The sequence below is a fragment of the Poromitra crassiceps genome (assembly GCF_964638095.1).
Source record: "Poromitra crassiceps genome assembly, chromosome: 2".
Lineage (NCBI taxonomy): Eukaryota > Metazoa > Chordata > Actinopteri > Beryciformes > Melamphaidae > Poromitra > Poromitra crassiceps.
The window spans coordinates 37,115,906-37,128,816 of NC_139624.1; positions in this window are offsets into that span (position 1 = coordinate 37,115,906).

A 12,911-nucleotide genomic window follows, 5' to 3' on the forward strand; every position below is an offset into this window, starting at 1 on the left:
GCACGTACTGTAGCATATTGACGCTTTGTCCCGTCCCTTGTGCGTCGCTTTTTACTAACATGGTACCCTTGAGCGACCCATGAAACGACTTGGGCTTTCCGACTAAACTCAATGTAAACCCATGGAAGTAATCTTTGACACTTATGGCAACTACTCCCCCATTAGTCAACTGCTCCCCCATTAGTCAACTGCTCCCCCATTAGGGTCTGGGGGGAGGTTAGGTTTAGGCGTGGGGGGTGGGAGAGGTTAGGTTTAGGGTCTGGGGGAGGTTAGGTTTAGGCATGGTGGGTGGGAGAGGTTAGGTTTAGGGTTAGGGTCTGGGGGAGGTTAGGTTTAGGCGTGGGGGGTGGGAGAGGTTAGCTCCTCCCCCCAGACCCTAATGGGGGAGCAGTTGACTAATGGGGGAGCAGTTGCCATAAGCGTCAAAGATGACTTCCATGGGTTTACATTGAGTTTAGTCAGAAAGCCCAAGTCGTTTCATGGGTCGCTCAAGGGTACCATGTTAGTAACAAGCGACGCACAAGGGACGGGACAAAGCGTCAATATGCTACGCGCTCGGAGTGAGAATGGGTTGCAATATGGCTGCTAGATTTTAAAGTTACCAGCCAATTAGAATTTCCACTAGCTGAAATGTTTTTCTTGAAATAAACCAGAATATGAGTGGGTTAATTTAAGCATAAGTATCAGTAAGTGGCCCGGGATTCTCAAAGCCTGTGTTGAGGGTCACACAAACAAAAATGCACTCTTGAAGCTAAATAAATCCATAACCAATGAGTTAATTAGTTAAATTACTACTTCAATGTAGCCTTTTAGTCATAAAGATTATTGAAAGATATTCCATATTCTAGACTGAAATGCTATAACAGAAGTGGAGTATTGGCCAGAATGACATGAACATTTGGACACTTATTCAGCGGGTATCTTGCATGTTGCGTTCAGGTGCACTGTAAAAAAAAAAAAAAAAAAAAAAAAAAAACTTTTTTTTTTCTTCCAATTCCATCACGGGTCACACAGATGGCGCGCGAGGGCCGCATGCCCTGTGTGTGCTAGAGTGAGACACACTCAAGGCTGGCTCCATAGGGGCCCATTATAAAGGCTGAAAAAAAACATAATGTGTAAACTGTGATTTCTCAAACAGTACAAAAGATAAATTAAAGGTGAATTGATGTGATAAGAGTCCTAAAAGTGGTCACTTGTTTAAAGTTTAAATGGAGTGTCAACCTTAAAGTATGAAGGAGTAGTTACAGTTCAAAGAGGGCATGTTTTCACCATGAACTGCTGTTTAAAACCAATGGCAGTTGCCCCCAATAAAGGCTAATTTATACTCCATTTTCATACAAAAATAAATGTATCTGTTTCAAATGGTGTAATCGTCACTGCCCACATACTTTCATGCATCTTTCACGTTGGTATCATGTTGAACAATACATCCACCAGTGGGCAGTAGAGAGTCTGTGTGAGTGTGTGCGTGGTTCTGCTGCATTTCATGCATATCCGTAAGCATAATGCATATCAGAATACGGACAGAAGGCTCTGTCTGTCTCCGTCTTTAATGTAGAGTATAATTGGGCCTTACGCTACGTTCACACAGACACAGGGAACCTACGCCTTGCCTTGCCTCAACCCACGCCTACGCCTGCAGACCTTGAGCTGGGCGTGAACCAATCACACCGCACGCCTTTGCACGCGTGGTCCCGAATTATCATGTGTAGGTAAAATAAATCTGATATATTTAATGTTCTATTGATGCTGGATATGTATAACCAGGTCTGACTATAGTCGGACTTTTTAGAGAGGTAATCTTGCAAGAATAATGTATGTGCTGGCACAACAACATTGTCCATCTTGCTTCTTCGGTCGCTATTCTCTCTCCTGAAGATTTGTTTGCCGACGAGGAGAAAGCCCCACGTGATAGCCACCCGTCAATCTCTCCCTCTCTCTCTCTCTCTCTCGCTCTCTCTCTGCTCAACACTGTTGTAGTAACTCCATTTTATTTTGAAATTCAGTTGACTTTGCCATTTCCCACGGATATTGTCGCGTTTTTCTTTCATGGCTTGACAGAAGAAGCCTGCCTGCACGCGCCTAGTCGGCTTGAAAATAGAACTCACGCCTAAACGATAAAATCGGCAAGGCACAGGCAAGGCGTGGGTACACGCAGGGTTCACGCTCAGGCGCCCGGTGTACACAGCCTCGTTGACTAAAACGGACGCCTATTTAAAAGCGTGGCTAAAGGCAAGGCGTAGGCAAGGCTTTGGTGGCCGGTGTGAACTAAGCCTTAAGCCGTTTGTTTACCAACACGGAACCCTCGTATACGTGAAAGTGTCTCTTACCTTTCAGGTCAGGGGCAGAGTGCAGAGTGCTGTTCAGCTTGGTGAATTTGTTTCAGTATTCAGTTACAGGTGTTCAATCGGGTCTTGTTACTGTATGTCTGAGTGATGTCGGCTAGTCCAAGTATGTCCAAGTCCAATGGGTAAGTATCTAGGCAACCATGCACATTTGTTGTCATGTGGCCATGAATTCAGGAAGCGCTCATCATCTGTATCTTGTACAGAAGCTGTCATGGAGAGAAGCATGCAGGAGAAGTGGTAAGTGCTTATTTACATAAAAAAACAGTTTTGCTTGTCAGAGTACATTTTCTGCATGTACTGTAAGTATGATCCATATTGCCCCACCCCCCCAAAAATAATAATAAATAAATAAAAATAAATACATAAATAACTTAACTTCAGGGCCTCATGGTGGGGTAAGTTGAACCACGGCTCAATTACCCCACAGCATGGTTTGCCCCATAGCCATTCTTTAAGTCTTTAAGTCACTCTTATAGTCTCATGATGTGATATTCATGGGGGTAGGTATTTAGAGGAAGTATTTAAACTCTACCCCCCCCCCCCCCCCCCCCAAAAGAAAGGGAAGTAACATTAGGCAACCAGAACAACAATGGATTGTTGTTGGTGAGGAATTGTTCTGGTTGCCTAATGTTACTTCACTTTCTTCTTCTTTTTGGGGGGGTAGAGTTTAAATACTTCCTCTAAATACTTCCATGAATAGCACATACTGTATGAGACTATAGGTAACCTACCCCTAACAATAATTTTACAGTTTATAGGAAATAAAATCAAATTGGCCCTTCTACTGTATCTTTTTTGATCCATGTTTATGATAACGCTACTTTTCACTCACTAATACTCAATGTCAGATTGTATTATCACTTATCAGGGTTATTTCCCGCATTTTTGTCTTGTCTTTTGATGTGTTAGATATCACATTGATTGTCTATCATGACATAGCCACACCCACTGGTGGGCCCTAGATTCATTATGAGGAACACCTGAACCTGTTTGATCATTGCAAACCTGACCTGACAAAGAGCTTGTGAGGGCTTGAAACATTGTCATTTTAATGTAAAATAAACCAGAAAAATATTGGGAGCTACCAACAGTGTCGTGAGTCTTCCTGAATCAGACAGGGGTGGCCAAACGTTTTTGGTTGTGGGCCACATACAGAAAAATATAAGGGGTCGCGGGCCAAACAATATTTATATCAAACTGTTTACACTGAAAGCGGGGAAAAAATTAGAGGAGAAAACCCTTGTGCCATCAACAATTTAATGTCTACCTAAATAAATATATGACACATAGTTTATTGATGTGCTCACCTATTACAATGGGTATTTCTGTATGTTTTCAAATTTTCTTTTCCTTTGTCAACAGGTTAAGATATATCAGGAATGCCTTGATGGAATTTAATCAAATTTGCCTCAAACATCGACTTGGACTCAAGCATGAACTGATTAGATTTTGGTGGTCAAAGGTCAAAGGCCAAGGTCACTGTGACCTCTCGAACGCCATTTTCAAGCTTGTTAACGCGATATCTCAGGAATGCCTTGACGGAATTTAATCAAAAATTCATGGCGGCCTGGCGGGCCACTTAAAAACGGGCAGCGGGCCGCAGTTGGCCCGCGGGCAGTAGTTTGGCCACCCCTGGTTTATACATTCCTATTGTCTCTACACTGGTGGTCTCACCATTTGGGTGCTACTGTCTGTAGTAACTGCAAACACACAACAACTATCAGGGACACAGAAGCCCCAGCCGACACCGCGCGGCTCTTCCCCAGCCATCGGCGATGCTAGCCCTCCTAGACACCAACCACAGCCTTTACTGGGTTCCGCACTGACCTCCACAGAGCTCTACTGAACTCTACTGAGCCACACCGGACGATGTCCATGCTAGCTCTCCGTCGATGACAGCATAGCTGGCTCCTGGCTAGCCCAGCTCCGTCGGACATTGACGACCACACTCACTGCTTCTCCGCTGACAATGCTAGCCAGCTCATGCTAGTTCTCCTAGAGTCCGTCCATGAATTCCATGTCTCCACCGTGAGTTGCTACGAAACTGTAGTATACTACCACATGCAACGAGATGGACACTATGCTTCGTTAGCCACATCTAAGCTAGCTCTCAACAACAAGGGCCCAGCTGTGCTAGCACCGGTCACCATAATGCTAACACATGGTTAGTTTTCGAAAGCCCAGCCTTGGTTAACGAGTTAGCCACCAAGATGCTAACAGTAGCTGACTCGTCCTTTTATCTCACAAGCCCAGATGGTATCGGCTAAAGGAGCCACGAACACGCAACACATCGGGCTCTATCTTCCCAAAAGCGCTAATTTAGCGTTTGCGCTCGTTTAACGCCGTGCGCAATACAAATTGGGAGCTGACACAAGCGCATGCCTGTGATAATTGTACTGGGCATTGGCTGCCACAAGCCAAAGCAGGCGTTTCACCGCTAAAATGTGGTGATAGATGACATTATGCTATCGTCAGCAGCGCGCAATTACTTTGCGCTAAGAGCTTTGAAAGGACCTCTTACGCGCAAATACCTCTCTGCGCTGGGCGCTCTGCACGGAAATTACGGCTGCGCTCCCAGCGCAGAGAGGTATTTGTGGAGTGGAAAGTGGAATTCCGTTTGGATATGACATTACGCACAGCCTTGCCACGCCAAGACATCAAATTATGCTGCTAAAATTGGGTATTAGCAGATAATTCAGTGAGGCAATCAACTATAACTCACTGAGAAACTTTTATCACGTCGCAAAGAGGGAAATTAATTGAGAAAACTTGTTGCACAATGGACATAGGCTATTTACCTTCATACGCCGGAGGGTCGTTGGCACCACAGACGATCTGTCAATAAGTTCTCTCTGTCCTCGCACGAGTGAGTACACTCTATTACGCATGGAGAGAATTACAGCATATTGCATGCCTCGGCGAGGCAACCATTGCGAGACAGGAATCTGATTGTTTTTGATTGACGTAATGCCCAGCCTTGCCTGGCCACACCTGTGAATAATTCTGGTAGTTAAGACCGCCCAAATCCCGTTTGCGCAGGCATTTTGGGGTGCAGATGATTTTGGCACGGCTCTAATTTGCGCTTGCGACACCTGCCGTGAACCTTTCCGCATCCCGGCCGAGAATTGCATCCCCAACATATTTCGGGGCTGTTTTAACTTAGAAATCAGGGAGGTCACGTCTACCAGACAATGATATCACTTTTAAACAGTTACATTTCTGTATAAATGATTACAAGTATGCTCCCGTGAGGTGGGGATGCTTTTTTTGCTGATTGGCGGGGGAGCAAAACTCGGCAGAACACCTGGCGGACGGCGCAAGGCGGAATGCTATCTTCCCTGCCTTAAGGCAAGCGCAAACAGGTGCGCAAAGCGCTATTAGGGGATAGCACCCATCGGAAGATAGTAGATTGTCTCTACGCTGGTGACCCCATTATGGCTTGTAGTAACCATGAACACAGCTTTGACGACCAAGCCCTGGCTACTGTGCTAGCTGCCAAGATGCTAGTGGAGGCTGCCTCATCTGTTCATCTCACAGACCCCAGAGGTGACCACCTCCCTGCCGACCTGCAGCCACTTCTCCTCACCAATGTGGACCAAGGAGGCCTCCAGGTATTGTTTCACCTCCCCATGTGAGGTCGTCCAATTTACCCCCAGATGGCTCAACTTACCCACTGAGTCGGCTCAACTTACCCCTAACCTGGGGCAAATTGGGCCAGAGGAACACTTTTTTTTTAAGAAGTAATATTTTCAGGGGCCTTTGTCATCGATGCATCCATATAATTTCAAATGATAGGAGACATCCTGAAATTAGGGTAGATGTATTCATTGTACTTCTGTCTATTTTTTCCTTACCCTGAGGGCAACATAAATAAAAAAGTGGCTGATCTTAACCCACTCCCCTCTACAGAGTAAAAATATGGACGGTAAAACAAAAACAAAACAAAAAACCAAGGGCACCATGGCTGGATGAGAAAAAGACAATGCATCATGAGCATGCTGTGGAGACCTGGAACCTCCACAATGTCATGTCTTAAGCCAGGAAGTGAGAGAAACTTTCTTTGCTCCTTCAGGTTTCCATACTACACAAACCAAACAACAGACAACAAGAATGACACGGGCAATACAGTAATTCACAATACAATGGAGAATTGGTTCCCAAATGGGGAAATGGTTTTTGCTTTACAATAAAGGTGACTGGCACCCCCCCTTTTTATTCAAAAGGTAAATACTCCTCAATGTAAGTGGATTTTAAAGCTACAGTATAGTGTGTTCTTACCTGATCCACAGTGGTGTGTGCAGTCCTGCAGAATGGCACTGTGACTCAGACTACTATATCTGACCATATCTATATAAGCATCTTATTATGAAAATGAACTCCAACTTCAACCAGGAACCAGGAACGAAACAACCCCCAGAAACAAATGCACATGCACACGCACACACACACACACACACACACACACACACACACACACACACACACACACACACACAAATTGCATTCTGAATTTATTTTTTGTCAACATTTTCACATGATTAATCCAACTGTTTAAATGCTACAAACCAGGGGTGCCCAAATTCTTTCCCATGAAGGGCCAAAACTCAATCTGGGTGGAGGGCCGAGGGCCAAAAATAAACGTTGTGGAATTACATTAAAATGTATTGTGTTTTATAGAAAATTAACATTCTAAATCTAAAATAACTTTTCAATATAATAATCTACTTTTTATCTGCTTGGTAATTGTAATAATTTGCAATTGGTTATATATATTTAAAAAAACATCTGCATTTGTGGGGAGCTTAAACATTTAATCAGTAAACACCCAGTTAAAAACAGTTGTATTTTCCACCTTTGTAATCAAGAGAGAAATTTGACTTAATTCACAACTTGAAAAATCCTCAAGGTACATTGAAAATCAGTTTCGTAGTGGCGACGTATATTGTACTACAGCCACTCTCTGTCTGCAAATGAGACAAACCGCTGTTGAATTTACTTCGGTAAAAAAATACTCGTCTTGCCACTCCGTCCTAAACTTTCTTTTGTCAGTGTGCCACTGCCGTGATGATGATCTGTCCATCTTGCTGAGCTGATGTAAAGCCAGTGACTGGGGAGGGATCAAATATCAGAGCTCACCCCCCAACCAGGTGATTCAGCCAACCAATCAGGAGCGATCAATCCTCAGACAGCAATGCCTCACACCCTGTGATAGAGTCCGGGAGAGAGAATACCAGCTGCACAAAATTAACGTTAATCGTAGATAGAAGAGTCCCGACATCTCCATTCAGGCACGGACTGCATAATCGGGCACGTCGGGCAAATGTCCGGTGGCCTGGCCTGGCCTAAAAAAAAAAAAAAAAAAAAAAAAATCCCCCCTTCCCCCAAATCCGTGGTGGGCCAAAACAAGTTTGGCCCGCGGGCCCCAAATTGGTCAGCACTGCTACAAACAGTAGTTGGTGATCAGTTACAAGTATTTTTTTTTAAATGTTACTTGAATTAGGTCCATGTCACGTCCGCCTTGGCACAGTTAAGCTTACCTTGGTCTTCTTGTAAGTCTCTGTCTAACTGCCAATGTCACCAATGAACTGTGTTGCAACACCGATCTGCCATAATAAAACTACAGCTGAAGTAATGAGTTTTAGTCTGATGTTCATCCCTTCTTCTCTAACAACCAACACCAGAGACCTTCTCCAATCACTATACATTTACCTTCATTGATCTGCAATGATTCATCATACCATTATGTGACCTGCTCTGACCAAATCAGTCACGTTTGTGTAGAAACATGATTTTATGATTATTATTTTTTTGTGGCCGTTTTGGGGTTTCACCGGATTTTAGCAAAATAAAGCATTGACTTTCATTCTCTGTAAAGATTATTGTGAAATTCAAACATTAAATGTTTTGAAGCTCATAAATGTAGAGTTACCAGCAGAACTAGCCTACTTTGTCAATCTTTGAGGTGTTTTTTCCTCAAAAACAGATTGGAAACAGTCACGACATAAAGCCATGTATTTCACTCAATCTTTGGAGTACAAAGATCATTTTGATATCAGCAGGAAGCTTACATTCTCCTCTTTCCAACGGTGTATAAAACAGTGTGTAAAGAAAAATGTGTTTTGGGGTCAATGTGACTGATTTTGACAGAGCAGGTCACATAAGTAACACATTGGGATTAATCACAAAAATTGTCAAAATAAATTAAAACGTCATACAATTTCCACAAGTCTAGCCTACTGTATGGATCTATCCATGTTGTACATTAAAATTTACTCTGTTTAATTTCATTTGTTTATTGATTATTTTAAGAAACTCAATTGCTTCAGGCTGTCTGACAGTAGTGAATTAATTCAGAACGAGTTCCCTTAATTCACCTTTGTAATACATTAGTCTATAAATATAAAATTTAAGCTGCAGTAGGAAATGTCATTACAGGTCTGACAGAAAACAACCAGTCAGTCAGTTAGCTATAGAACATAACTAGCCAATCACAGCACACAAAGGGTCATTCGGTTTATACTGTCTGCTGTTGCTACATTCAATTGATGATGTTTAAAACTGCATAGCCTACTGCAGTTTTATGTATTTATATGCAGTAATACAGTTATTTGCAAAACATGTAAATTGAACATGTGAACAGAATATGAATCACAATGTCAAGCACAAAAATTGCAGATTATTTTCAACCAAGTGATTTCAGGAGGAAGACAAAACTGTGTATGTATCCACTCAAATTTACATCTTTCTGATATTTAGTTGTGCAATTCATATCTCAGTTGTTTCAAAGCTTCAAGGGACAGCTCACCCTAAAATCCAAAATACATATTTTCCTCTCACCTGCAGTGCTATTTATCCATCTATATCGTTTTGTGTTAGTTACCTGAGTTTTGGAGATATCGGCCATAGAGATGGCTGCCTTCTCTGCATTACAATGGAACTGGATGGCACTAGAATCAGCTGCACAAAACACCCTTAAATCTTGTGCTTATGTTTTCCTTAAAATGTTTAACCTATGGACAAGATTTAAGGGTGTTTTGTGCAGCCGATTCTATTTTATGGACACCTTAACTCTGACTCGAAGGGAAATCTTAACCTAAGGTGCTTTGTGCAACGGGCCCCGCATGTCTTCCGGACTTATTCCTGCAGTACTCTATGGCGAAGGTATGGCCCGCCCTACTCTGCCTCCGATTGGCTTACCCTGGTAATCTACCCTAACCTTAGAGCCCCAATATGTAGTTTTTCCTATTTTGGGGAAAACTGTGCCCCCACAGTGACAGCTGCTAATAAATGCTACATTTCCTTGTTTGTGTGTTCTGCTTGTACTCTCTATTTGCTAACCTCTCTTCAGTGTTTATAACAGATTCACTGTTTAACAGTGCACAAAGGTATTGTGTATTACGGCGCTATTTAATAATACTGTAGCATTGTCAGGAACCAGTCGAGAGTCAGGATCTAGTCACCGCACTTTATTCTGTTAACACACGGTCCGAGGGCCACTGTCAGCCGTAGCCCACGCCAAAACAAACCCCACAACACACACCCAAAACCCTGCTAACTCTCCTAGCTTCTCCGCTCTTCACACCCACACAGCCTTCCCTCTCAGGTTCCACACACCAACTCCCCGAGCTGTTCTCCTCTCGCCCACAGCTCCCCTCCCCCCAGCCAATCACAGGTGAACCCCCCTCTCACCCCACCCACTGGCTATATGTCGCCTTCACAGACCCCCCGTAAATCCCCACAGACATCTCAATCCCACAGTTAACCCCCATGCACAGAACAGTATAACACACCACAGTAGCACACAAACCCAACCCGTTACAATACATTTGATTTGTATAATAAATCAATTTGAGTGGTATAACAAAAATCTGAAATTTGCGTTGCGACTTAATGACAAAGGAAAAATGTCAGTCCTGAACCTAGACCAGTTGAGAACCACTGGTATACCTCACCAATGTACGCCATGTTCCTAATATTTTGTACATCAGTGTTTACTACGCAGTTTCCTCCTCACAAAGAAAAGGTAGCTGGAGGCGACAGTCCTTGTCAGTCCACTTGTATGCCTCCTTCTCCTTGGCGATGGCCCCACAGTGGTGGGACAGAGGCAACTCAGGCGCTCTGCCATTCTTCCAGTTCTGAACCATGTCTGACTCCACTACTTCACTACTACTCTGTCTGGCCCAGATCCAGAAGCCAAACAGACGACTCTGCCTCAGACCGAGCCACAGTGGACCGGACACGTTGGTACGATTTAGCCATTGCTCGACTGCCTCCTGGTCAGAGGGACTGTTGATCCACAGAGGGGCTGTGTGTTTCTCCATGCAGTAGTCAAAGGCCTTTTCCCAGGTTAAGGGTTGGTCGATCGCTTTGATTCTCAAGCTGCCTGAAGTAGAACCAGTCAAATAACACAAGAGAAAAACTTACAGGCAAAAACAAGTTCTATAGACTCATGTCTTTGTGCATACTGGTTTTCAAGACCACAATCTCAGGGTCTTGGTCTCAAATGTAACCCTTTTCTGTGTCTTTTCTTATCACATTGAGCTCAATTATTTTTCTTGAGTTGAAAATAGGGATGAGCGAGTGCGCCATTATTTGTATCTGTTTAACCACCTAAATTATCTGTATCCGTATCTGTACTCGGAGGGGCATGGCTTAACTCAAAAGTGGGTGGGGTTTATACTGAAAGTGGGTGTGGCTTAAGTTTTGTTTGTTTGTGGTGGTTGTTGTTGGCAATTCAGCATGCCGACATGCCACCAAAACGTTCAAAGTATGGCTAAGGTATCGAATGAAATACTGAATCAATAATGAAATATTTGTATCAATATCACTTGAGGGTACTGGTACTGGTATTGATACTGGTATCATCATTTTTAAACCATACCCAGCCATAATCACAGTCTGGATTTTGACACATTGTAATCGGATGATACTCGTACTCTGATAGATACTCGTTTCATCCGAGTACCTAGTTGAAAATGAACAAACAGTCCTAAATCTTTACACACGCGCGCACACACACACACACACACACACACACACACACACACACACACACACACACACACACACACACACACACACACACACACTACTTTGCCAAGTTAGACTACACTTTTTGGATTATATTTAGAATAGGAAACTATATCATGTAGGAATTGTTATTCGGAAAGATTTGGACATCTTTATTCAGTCTCACACTCATTCAATTGTTGGTTTTGGGCTTGATCTTCAACATTCTAGGTCTAATATTTGTCACAAATGCAGTCATTTTTGTTACAGTTTTGTTACCTACTTATTTCTTACCTTTGGAGCAAATTGTATGTACTCCATTCCCGCATCCATATTGGTGCAGTTTGTCAGTTCCATCTGTTACTTGTGCACTCAGAATTGTGCAATTTGCATCGAATATACTATTTGTCCAGTCTCTGAACGTAGAGCAGCTTTTGTCCTCCCACTCCCACGCATCATGCAGCAGTCCGATCCAAAAGGTTCTGTTCTTTCCCATTTGAATCACTTCCTGATTCTGTGTGTGATTCCTGATGCTGACCAGGTCAGTGTGGTGTGTCCTGCAGTACTTCTGAGCCTGACACCAATTCTTCTTCTCTTCTATCAGCATGTACTTATTGGCTGCAAAAACAAAAACAGAATAGTTTATAAATTAGTTATTATTATTTAAAAAAAAATGCAAATTTTTATTTTTCGGCCAACAAAATTAGTGAATCAGCAGAATAAAGTCAATAACTTGCAGCAAATATTTCAAAACTTACTCAGATTGCAGTAACACATGAAAGCTTTTTCGTCTGAACAGTTCAAACCAGTCCATGTGTTGTTGTCCATAGCTTCACATATTTGCTCCCTACTTCCCAGAGTTACATTTGAGGCACTGAATGAAAAAGTGACACCATCTGACCAAGTGGTAACAATCTCCCGAACGTGATGAAGACCAAGCCAGATTTGACCATGCCACAGGAAGCTCTCTATGAACTTGGTATCATCATCATCATACACTGTCACAAGAGTAGAGTCATTTTGTTCACACAGTTTCGATGCAACTTCCCTGCTAACCCTTTCTTCAATGAATCGGAACTCTCGCAGGCGACTTGTTGATGTTAATGTAGAGTGAAAAAGTGCTGTGAAAAGGGAAGGTTAGAAATATGTATAATTGTTATTATTGTCCAATTACTTTACAATTAAGGAGGCGGGATAGCAGACTGGAAATTTGAGGGTGTAATATTTTACACACCTTAATTTAGAAGGTATCAAATCGTTAACTGTCCCTTGAGTACAAACATATCACTGTCATGTGTGCATGGTTATTGCATGTTATCAAAGGCGTAAGCCTGCAGCGGCACACATGAATGTTTGTCTTGTTCAAAACCACTGACAATAAGTTATAGCAGCCATGAGAAGGATTCAACCTACAGCATTGTTATGGTTTCACCTGCAACATGATTTGTCATCACATGTATGCATTTGTTCAAATTAAAATATATAGAGTATAGGGATACATAGAGTTCCACAGGTAGACTACTGTATACTGTAGTATGCATTTGTGTATGTATG